The sequence below is a fragment of the Gouania willdenowi genome, unplaced genomic scaffold (assembly GCF_900634775.1).
Source record: "Gouania willdenowi unplaced genomic scaffold, fGouWil2.1 scaffold_62_arrow_ctg1, whole genome shotgun sequence".
NCBI lineage: Eukaryota > Metazoa > Chordata > Actinopteri > Blenniiformes > Gobiesocidae > Gouania > Gouania willdenowi.
Window position 1 is genome coordinate 842,007 of NW_021145227.1, and position 11,063 is coordinate 853,069.

General features: G+C 33.9%; 2 long non-coding RNA genes across 3 annotated transcripts; both read left to right on the top strand.

The window, feature by feature from the left end:
• The first annotated feature begins 1,119 nt into the window (after nucleotides 1–1,119).
• LOC114460717 (uncharacterized) lies at nucleotides 1,120–4,610 on the top strand. Of its 2 annotated transcripts, none has more exons than XR_003673712.1 (4): nucleotides 1,120–1,414; nucleotides 2,814–3,053; nucleotides 3,151–3,283; nucleotides 4,550–4,610. It is a non-coding gene; the product is annotated as an uncharacterized LOC114460717 (long non-coding RNA). The 2 variants fall into 2 exon arrangements; XR_003673713.1 differs by lacking the exon at nucleotides 1,120–1,414 and adding an exon at nucleotides 2,072–2,241.
• Nucleotides 4,611–5,567: 957 nt separating this feature from the next.
• LOC114460712 (uncharacterized) lies at nucleotides 5,568–8,122 on the top strand. Its single transcript, XR_003673707.1, has 4 exons — nucleotides 5,568–5,713; nucleotides 6,285–6,523; nucleotides 6,621–6,753; nucleotides 8,027–8,122. It is a non-coding gene; the product is annotated as an uncharacterized LOC114460712 (long non-coding RNA).
• The last annotated feature ends 2,941 nt before the right edge of the window (nucleotides 8,123–11,063 follow it).

An 11,063-nucleotide genomic window follows, 5' to 3' on the forward strand; every position in this document is an offset into this window, starting at 1 on the left:
TTTTTATTATAATAATAATACAAATATTAATTATAATATTAATGATACTAATCATTATTATTATTGCTATTATTATTTAGTGAGAACTACACATCACAATAGCAATGTATTAAGAATAAGAGAGACAGGAGGAACATATTGAAAGTAAAAAAATAATAAAAAGATAGTATAATAGTATAATATAAAGAGATATTCATTAAAAAAAATCCATAAATTGCCTAATTTATTTATTCAACATTATTATTATTATTATTATTATTATTATTATTATTATTATTATTATTATTATTATTATTATTATTATTATTATTATAGTTAGTAATTAAGTAAGACAATTGGGCAACATTAAAAAAGTGAGGTAAGTTGACGCTATCCTATAACAAAAATTCCCAGTTCATCAAAACTGCAAGTTAAATGTTTTCAACATTTGTTGTGAAGATATTGTTTAAAGTTTGATTTGTTTTTTTTCTATTTAAAAAAAAATATTTATAGTTTTTATTTTTTCCCTTTATATCGTACCCAATGTTTTTAATCCCAAACTTTTTAATGTCTAATCCTGTCTAAAATCAGTTAGTCTACAGGGCATAAAATCAGCAATAGCATGTAAATAAAAAATAAGTTCATAAGTTCATTAAAATATGCATTTAACAAAACTACAGATATGGTTTACATGTTTATAAAAGACTTTATTTAAAATTAGTAGTGAAACTGAACTTGTTTGCATCTTTAATGTCAGTCACTGAGGTCTTGTGAAACCCGGTTAAAACAAGCATATATATATATATATATATATATATATATGTATATATATATATATATATATATATATATATATATATATATATATATATATATATAAAGAAAAGCAAGTGAAGCATAAAAAATTATAAATATGAAAGAGAGTTATAATTATTTGTATTGTTTAATTTAATTAAAATACCTATAAGTTAATGACAAAATGTCTAAAACATGTTCATTGTGAAAAGAATAGTATATTATATGTTAAGTTCAATTACTGTGTTTTACCTGCGGATTGTGTAATGTCCTACGATGAGTAGGTCCGTGAAGGCAACACAGGTGGGTTATATGCTGTTTTGTTCTAGTGTAAGGAGTCACGGAGCAGCAGTAGCAGCAGCAGAAGAAGCAGCGATGGAATAACTTGTTTTAGTGACTTTTAAATGAGATATACGGTGGTTTTATTGGAAAGAAGAAGCTGCTGGTGTTTTACAAAGACTGGAGTGAGTGAGGACATCGTAAAGGTTGAACACGAGGCTTGTGAACTGAGTTTTATCACGGAGTCTTGTTACATTGTGCGTGGCTAAATCAGCTCACACGCTGTTAGTACTGCTGTAGTCTGAGCTGGGGATAATTCTTGCCTGAAGTCATCTGGATGGAGAAAACACGTTTGCACCAGGTATGGAGTTTTATTTTATTTTTATTCATGCTCTGTGAGTGAAGCAGCCAAGGTGTTTTAGTCCTGCACTTAAACAAGCAGCGATACAAGCCTGTAACGTAGGATGTATTGTGTCGGCTTTAGAACTAGTTTGTGTTATTTTTTTTCTGTTTGTTTGCCTTGTGTGTGAGCAAGGGTTCATTTTACAGTTGATCTTGCTGTGTTTATTAACAGAGTGGAAGTCGGACATTATTATTTTATTTCTGAGTTTATTTTACTCATTAAAGAGACAGTGATCTTTTTTATATTTTACCTTGTGTCTGGGGCTAATTTGTGTCAAAGTCAGTTACATTTAGTGTGTGGTGTTGCTTGTGGTTGTGTTCCCATAATTCAAATTATTAAATAAAATTAGGTTAGATTTGATTAGTACGTGAGTACGCTTTAAAAAGAACTCAGAGCCCACTCATTTAAATTACATTCAGCAAAAAAGGGCTACATTTGTAATGTTATTAGAGTTTAATGAAATAAGTTACAGTATTTTGATGGATCGGACTTTTTCAGAGTAAACAACAAGTACCAAAATGCATTGCGGCGGGCATAGGTTACAGGCGGTTTAGCCAATGGGTGGTGCGACAGTGTGAGGTCAGAGGGGAAAGAAAACATGGCGGATTGTGCATAATGCAGTGTGCAACACGTCAGAGGAGTGGAAACGTTTTGTTTCAGCATCAACAGAACCATAAAGGAGAAAAGATGGACTATATGTAAACACTGCTAGTGAGATAGTGGTCTGGAAATACTAGCAACATGAGCAGCATCTGTTGTTATGGGATTAAACCATCTTTATTCAGGTCAGTTCTACCGTGTGTGCGTGTGTGTAGTTTATTTTTTTTTAAATTTTATTAGTTTTTTTCTTCCTCTTACAAAAAGGTTATAAGAAGAATTTTTTTTTTTATTAGAAGGTCAAATTTTTAAAATAATACTAAATAACTTTAATATTTTATTTGAGCAATTTTGTTTATATAACACTTTAAGTGCTTGTGTTTTGTTTCCCAAAGAGAGACTTATAAAAAGATGTATTTTTTATTGTTTTATAAATAAATATCTGTGACAGGATTATTGCATTTAAAGTACAGTTATGTGATGTCTTTATTTATTTTAATTGATTAAGTTTAGAAAGTTAAATGGTGTTAAAATTTAAAGGAGGTAAATTTGAGGATAATAATAAATTAAACAGTTTAAACAATGAACTCAGGTCCTGTCCCATAATACTTCACACTCATGGGAAATATAACATAGTTATGTGGGACAAGGGTTACATATGTTTAACATGACAGGGATACCAGTAGGGACAGACAGAGGACATCAGTCTGAGGCCAGGACAAATCAGCTCTCAATCCTCTTCTTCTCTTCTTCCTTTCAGGTATCAGTTTATGGGATGGAAATGTAAGATCTGCACATTTTCAGGCATCATCCATAAACTATCTACCAGACTAGCCTTCAGGTAAAAGCAGTGATCACCAGGAACAACAGCAGCTCCAAATCCTGTCTGAGGTTAAGAAGAAGCTCAGCATTTGTGTTTAGAAGACATGACATCATCAGTCTTCAGATGAGCATCCAGGAGATGGTGGAGAGGTGGTCTTCCTTGTTTGATGTGTCTGAGGTCAGGATTTGAAACAATTCCATCTGAGGTTGAAGCTACACAAGCTCCACCCACTAATGTGGCCTCTGTGTATTTGTGTTTTCTGTTGTTTTTTAAGGTCAATGCAGAGTTCCAGCAGATCACCACAGTAAATGTTGAGGCCAAATTCATTTCAACTGCTGTCCATCTTCCAAGCTAAGAAAAGTGCTGCTGGAGCCTGACACCTTGCAAGAACTGATGCTGTTCTCCAGGTATTTGATATTACTTTTCTCTAACGCTGCTACTCTGCTCTACCTGTCATTACCATTTCTCCTTCTCCAAGACAGAATGTTGCACTGATGACTAAGTTGTACATAGGGCTGGGTGATATGGCTGGAAAATGTATCACATTATAAATATTTCATATCAGTTGATTTCCATAATTATTGATTTACTTATTTTTACCCATTCAAAATAACAACCACAAGAAAAAAAGGCTGAATTAAAATTTTAAATGTAATCTTTACCTTTAAAAAGACATCAACACAACTATGGGAAAAAATAGAAACTATAAAATAAGTAAACTGGTTATGTACATATATATATATAAATTAAATACGTGCTTAATCAAACAATGTGCAAAGTATTTAGAAAATAATAATACCTGAGGTAGAACTAACATCTGTGACATTAAACAAAGAGTAATGTCAGCATTAAATCAGCATAAAATTGTTGGGAAAAAAAACATGGCTTCAGTGCAAAGACAAGTGTTTCACCTTAGGCTTAAAGTAGAGCCCTATAAAATTCATTTATTTTATTTTACAAATTCTGTTTTTTTTTTTTTTATCAGAAATGTATATAATAAATCATTCCAGGTGACAAACCATTAAACTGCTAAATCTGTTCATCTGCCTTCATCCCCCAGAATCCCTTGCAGTTCTGGGTCATGGTTTTTTTCTGGATTTTTTTGGAGTTCATTGAAATGATCAGACATTTTGTGGTGAAATATATTGTTATTTTATTGCCCAGCCCTCGTTGTATATGTCAGTGTTTCCCAACCTTTTTGTCTCATGTTGCCCCCCGAGGCCTCTCTTCAGATTAGAAGAACCCCTTCATCTCTTCAATTTAGTAACCTTTCTTGTTGTATTTACATGTTAATAGCTTGAAAATGTCAACATGTATGTTTAACGCACACTATCAATTTTGTGCATTCTTATTATTGTATAGCAGAGAATATATTTACCTAAATTTTTAGTAATGTGCATAACATGTTAGTAACAAATTAGTAGGATATTAAAGCCACAATATTGTTTATTTCATTAATGCAGTTTATTGTGGATTTTTATGGTGGAAAAGCTGTTGGATGAGCATGTAGTGTCTGAAATAGGCTTAAAAATGACTCAGTTTGTTAGAAATAGATTCATCAATGTTTCCAAGTACCCCCTATGTGTGTTCAAGTACCTCTAGAGGTACACGTACCCCTGGTTGGGAACCACTGGTATATGTGATGTTTTTATAATACATTCTCTCTTTAACAGAGTGGAGTTGCTGTTGAGAAAACCAGAGAATTCTTCATCCGATGTCCCATTGATCACCCTGTGGAAGATGATAATGCTTTAATCAAGGAGTTAAAGGCAAGTGCAGTTAATGACTTTGTGGGTTCTCCCTACAATGTATCTGTTAGTATGTCATTAATTCCTCTACTTATATATGCTATTTTACAACAGTTAGTTCTGACCAAATGATTTGATTGGACGACAGACATTTCAAGAGTGCTGATATAAAGCAACAATGGCACCAGGACTTCTTATGGATCATATCACTCTACTGTACAACTGATGTAAATACCATTAATTTTAGTTCCATCTTAGGCTACATGCCACAGTATATTGTGGCTGCTCTGTGAGTGAAGCAACCAAGGTGTTTTAGTCCTGCACTTAAACAAGCAGCGATACAAGCCTGTAACGTAGGATGTATTGTGTCGGCTTTAGAACTAGTTTGTGTTATTTTTTTTCTGTTTGTTTGCCTTGTGTGTGAGCAAGGGTTCATTTTACAGTTGATCTTGCTGTGTTTATTAACAGAGTGGAAGTCGGACATTATTATTTTATTTCTGAGTTTATTTTACTCATTAAAGAGACAGTGATCTTTTTTATATTTTACCTTGTGTCTGGTGCTAATTTGTGTCAAAGTCAGTTACATTTAGTGTGTGGTGTTGCTTGTGGTTGTGTTCCCATAATTCAAATTATTAAATAAAATTAGGTTAGATTTGATTAGTACGTGAGTACGCTTTAAAAAGAACCCAGAGCCCACTCATTTAAATCACATTAAGCAAAAAAGGGCTACATTTGTAATGTCATTAGAGTTTAATGAAATAAGTTACAGTATTTTGATGGATGGGACTTTTTCAGAGTAAACAACAAGTACCATAATGCATTGCGGCGGGCGGCGTCATAGGTTACAGTCGGTTTAGCCAATGGCGTGGTGGGACAGTGTGAGGTCAGAGGGGAAAGAAAACATGGCGGATTGTGCATAATGCAGTGTGCAACACGTCAGAGGAGTGGAAACGTTTTGTTTCAGCATCAACAGAACCATAAAGGAGAAAAGATGGACTATATGTAAACACTGCTAGTGAGATAGTGGTCTGGAAATACTAGCAACATGAGCAGCATCTGTTGTTATGGGATTAAACCATCTTTATTCAGGTCAGTTCTACCGTGTGTGCATGTGTGTGGTTTATTTTTTTTTAAATTTTATTAGTTTTTTTCTTCCTCTTACAAAAAGGTTATAAGAAGAATTTTTTTTTTATTAGAAGGTCAAATTTTTAAAATAATACTAAATAACTTTAATATTTTATTTGAGCAATTTTGTTTATATAACACTTTAAGTGCTTGTGTTTTGTTTCCCAAAGAGAGACTTATAAAAAGATGTATTTTTTATTGTTTTATAAATAAATATCTGTGACAGGATTATTGCATTTAAAGTACAGTTATGTGATGTCTTTATTTATTTTAATTGATTAAGTTTAGAAAGTTAAATGGTGTTAAAATTTAAAGGAGGTAAATTTGAGGATAATAATAAATTAAACAGTTTAAACAATGAACTCAGGTCCTGTCCCATAATACTTCACACTCATGGGAAATATAGCATAGCTATGTGGGACAAGGGTTACATATGTTTAACATGACAGGGATACCAGTAGGGACAGACAGAGGACATCAGTCTGAGGCCAGGACAAATCAGCTCTCAATCCTCTTCTTCTCTTCTTCCTTTCAGGTATCAGTTTATGGGATGGAAATGTAAGATCTGCACTTTTCAGGCGTCATCCATAAACTATCTACCAGACTAGCCTTCAGGTAAAAGCAGTGATCACCAGGAACAACAGCAGCTCCAAATCCTGTCTGAGGTTAAGAAGAAGCTCAGCATTTGTGTTTAGAAGACATGACATCATCAGTCTTCAGATGAGCATCCAGGAGATGGTGGAGAGGTGGTCTTCCTTGTTTGATGTGTCTGAGGTCAGGATTTGAAACAATTCCATCTGAGGTTGAAGCTACACAAGCTCCACCCACTAATGTGGCCTCTGTGTATTTGTGTTTTCTGTTGTTTTTTAAGGTCAATGCAGAGTTCCAGCAGATCACCACAGTAAATGTTGAGGCCAAATTCATTTCAACTGCTGTCCATCTTCCAAGCTAAGAAAAGTGCTGCTGGAGCCTGACACCGTGCAAGAACTGATGCTGTTCTCCAGGTATTTGATATTACTTTTCTCTAACGCTGCTACTCTGCTCTACCTGTCATTACCATTTCTCCTTCTCCAAGACAGAATGTTGCACTGATGACTAAGTTGTACATAGGGCTGGGTGATATGGCTGGAAAATGTATCACATTATAAATATTTCATATCAGTTGATTTCCATAATTATTGATTTACTTATTTTTACCCATTCAAAATAACAACCACAAGAAAAAAAGGCTGAATTAAAATTTTAAATGTAATCTTTACCTTTAAAAAGACATCAACACAACTATGGGAAAAAACAGAAACTATAAAATAAGTAAACTGGTTATGTACATATATATATATATATATATAAATTAAATACATGCTTAATCACACAATGTGCAAAGTATTTAGAAAATAATAATACCTGAGGTAGAACTAACATCTGTGACATTAAACAAAGAGTAATGTCAGCATTAAATCAGCATAAAATTGTTGGGAAAAAAAACATGGCTTCAGTGCAAAGACAAGTGTTTCACCTTAGGCTTAAAGTAGAGCCCTATAAAATTCATTTATTTTATTTTACAAATTCTGTTTTTTTTTTTTTTATCAGAAATGTATATAATAAATCATTCCAGGTGACAAACCATTAAACTGCTAAATCTGTTCATCTGCCTTCATCCCCCAGAATGCCTTGCAGTTCTGGGTCATGGTTTTTTTCTGGATTTTTTGGAGTTCATTGAAATGATCAGACATTTTGTGGTGAAATATATTGTTATTTTATTGCCCAGCCCTCGTTGTATATGTCAGTGTTTCCCAACCTTTTTGTCTCATGTTGCCCCCCGAGGCCTCTCTTCAGATTAGAAGAACCCCTTCATCTCTTCAATTTAGTAACCTTTCTTGTTGTATTTACATGTTAATAGCTTGAAAATGTCAACATGTACGTTTAACGCACACTATCAATTTTGTGCATTCTAATTATTGTATAGCAGAGAATATATTTACCTAAATTTTTAGTAATGTGCATAACATGTTAGTAACAAATTAGTAGGATATTAAAGCCACAATATTGTTTATTTCATTAATGCAGTTTATTGTGGATTTTTATGGTGGAAAAGCTGTTGGATGAGCATGTAGTGTCTGAAATAGGCTTAAAAATGACTCAGTTTGTTAGAAATAGATTCATCAATGTTTCCAAGTACCCCCTATGTGTGTTCAAGTACCTCTAGAGGTACACGTACCCCTGGTTGGGAACCACTGGTATATGTGATGTTTTTATAATACATTCTCTCTTTAACAGAGTGGAGTTGCTGTTGAGAAAACCAGAGAATTCTTCATCCGATGTCCCATTGATCACCCTGTGGAAGATGATAATGCTTTAATCAAGGAGTTAAAGGCAAGTGCAGTTAATGACTTTGTGGGTTCTCCCTACAATGTATCTGTTAGTATGTCATTAATTCCTCTACTTATATATGCTATTTTACAACAGTTAGTTCTGACCAAATGATTTGATTGGACGACAGACATTTCAAGAGTGCTGATATAAAGCAACAATGGCACCAGGACTTCTTATGGATCATATCACTCTACTGTACAACTGATGTAAATACCATTAATTTTAGTTCCATCTTAGGCTACATGCCACAGTACATTGTGGCTGCTCTGTGAGTGAAGCAACCAAGGTGTTTTAGTCCTGCACTTAAACAAGCAGCGATACAAGCCTGTAACGTAGGATGTATTGTGTCGGCTTTAGAACTAGTTTGTGTTATTTTTTTTCTGTTTGTTTGCCTTGTGTGTGAGCAAGGGTTCATTTTACAGTTGATCTTGCTGTGTTTATTAACAGAGTGGAAGTCGGACATTATTATTTTATTTCTGAGTTTATTTTACTCATTAAAGAGACAGTGATCTTTTTTATATTTTACCTTGTGTCTGGTGCTAATTTGTGTCAAAGTCAGTTACATTTAGTGTGTGGTGTTGCTTGTGGTTGTGTTCCCATAATTCAAATTATTAAATAAAATTAGGTTAGATTTGATTAGTACGTGAGTACGCTTTAAAAAGAACCCAGAGCCCACTCATTTAAATCACATTAAGCAAAAAAGGGCTACATTTGTAATGTCATTAGAGTTTAATGAAATAAGTTACAGTATTTTGATGGATGGGACTTTTTCAGAGTAAACAACAAGTACCATAATGCATTGCGGCGGGCGGCGTCATAGGTTACAGTCGGTTTAGCCAATGGCGTGGTGGGACAGTGTGAGGTCAGAGGGGAAAGAAAACATGGCGGATTGTGCATAATGCAGTGTGCAACACGTCAGAGGAGTGGAAACGTTTTGTTTCAGCATCAACAGAACCATAAAGGAGAAAAGATGGACTATATGTAAACACTGCTAGTGAGATAGTGGTCTGGAAATACTAGCAACATGAGCAGCATCTGTTGTTATGGGATTAAACCATCTTTATTCAGGTCAGTTCTACCGTGTGTGCATGTGTGTGGTTTATTTTTTTTAAATTTTATTAGTTTTTTTCTTCCTCTTACAAAAAGGTTATAAGAAGAATTTTTTTTTTTATTAGAAGGTCAAATTTTTAAAATAATACTAAATAACTTTAATATTTTATTTGAGCAATTTTGTTTATATAACACTTTAAGTGCTTGTGTTTTGTTTCCCAAAGAGAGACTTATAAAAAGATGTATTTTTTATTGTTTTATAAATAAATATCTGTGACAGGATTATTGCATTTAAAGTACAGTTATGTGATGTCTTTATTTATTTAATTGATTAAGTTTAGAAAGTTAAATGGTGTTAAAATTTAAAGGAGGTAAATTTGAGGATAATAATAAATTAAACAGTTTAAACAATGAACTCAGGTCCTGTCCCATAATACTTCACACTCATGGGAAATATAGCATAGCTATGTGGGACAAGGGTTACATATGTTTAACATGACAGGGATACCAGTAGGGACAGACAGAGGACATCAGTCTGAGGCAGGACAAATCAGCTCTCAATTCCTCCTTCTTCTCTTCTTCCTTCAGGTATCAGTTTATGGGATGGAAATGTAAGATCTGCACTTTTCAGGCGTCATCCATAAACTATCTACCAGACTAGCCTTCAGGTAAAAGCAGTGATCACCAGACACAGCAGCTCCAAATCCTGTCTGAGGTAAGAAGAAGCTCAGCATTTGTGTTTAGAAGACATGACATCATCAGTCTTTCAGATGAGCATCCAGGAGATGGTGGAGAGGTGGTCTTCCTTGTTTGATGTGTCTGAGGTCAGGATTTGAAACAATTCCATCTGAGGTTGAAGCTACACAAGCTCCACCCACTAATGTGGCCTCTGTGTATTTGTGTTTTCTGTTGTTTTTTAAGGTCAATGCAGAGTTCCAGCAGATCACCACAGTAAATGTTGAGGCCAAATTCATTTCAACTGCTGTCCATCTTCCAAGCTAAGAAAAGTGCTGCTGGAGCCTGACACCGTGCAAGAACTGATGCTGTTCTCCAGGTATTTGATATTACTTTTCTCTAACCGCTGCTACTCTGCTCTTCCTGTCATTACCATTTCTCCTTCTCCAAGACAGAATGTTGCACTGATGACTAAGTTGTACATAGGGCTGGGTGATATGGCTGGAAAATGTATCACATTATAAATATTTCATATCAGTTGATTTCCATAATTATTGATTTACTTATTTTTACCCATTCAAAATAACAACCACAAGAAAAAAAAGGCTGAATTAAAATTTTAAATGTAATCTTTACCTTTAAAAAGACATCAACACAACTATGGGAAAAAACAGAAACTATAAAATAAGTAAACTGGTTATGTACATATATATATATATAAATTAAATACATGCTTAATCACACAATGTGCAAAGTGTTTAGAAAATAATAATACCTGAGGTAGAACTAACATCTGTGACATTAAACAAAGAGTAATGTCAGCATTAAACCAGCATAAAATTGTTGGGAAAAAAAAACATGGCTTCAGTGCAAAGACAAGTGTTTCACCTTAGGCTTAAAGTAGAGCCCTATAAAATTCATTTATTTTATTTTACAAATTCTGTTTTTTTTTTTTATCAGAAATGTATATAATAAATCATTCAGGTGACAAACCATTAAACTGCTAAATCTGTTCAATCTGCCTTCATCCCCCAGAATGCCTTGCAGTTCTGGGTCATGGTTTTTTTCTGGATTTTTTTGGAGTTCATTGAAATGATCAGACATTTTGTGGTGAAATATATTGTTATTTTATTGCCCAGCCCTCGTTGTATATGTCAGTGTTTCCCAACCTTTTTGTCTCATGTTGCCCCCCGAGGCCTCTCTTCAGATTATCANA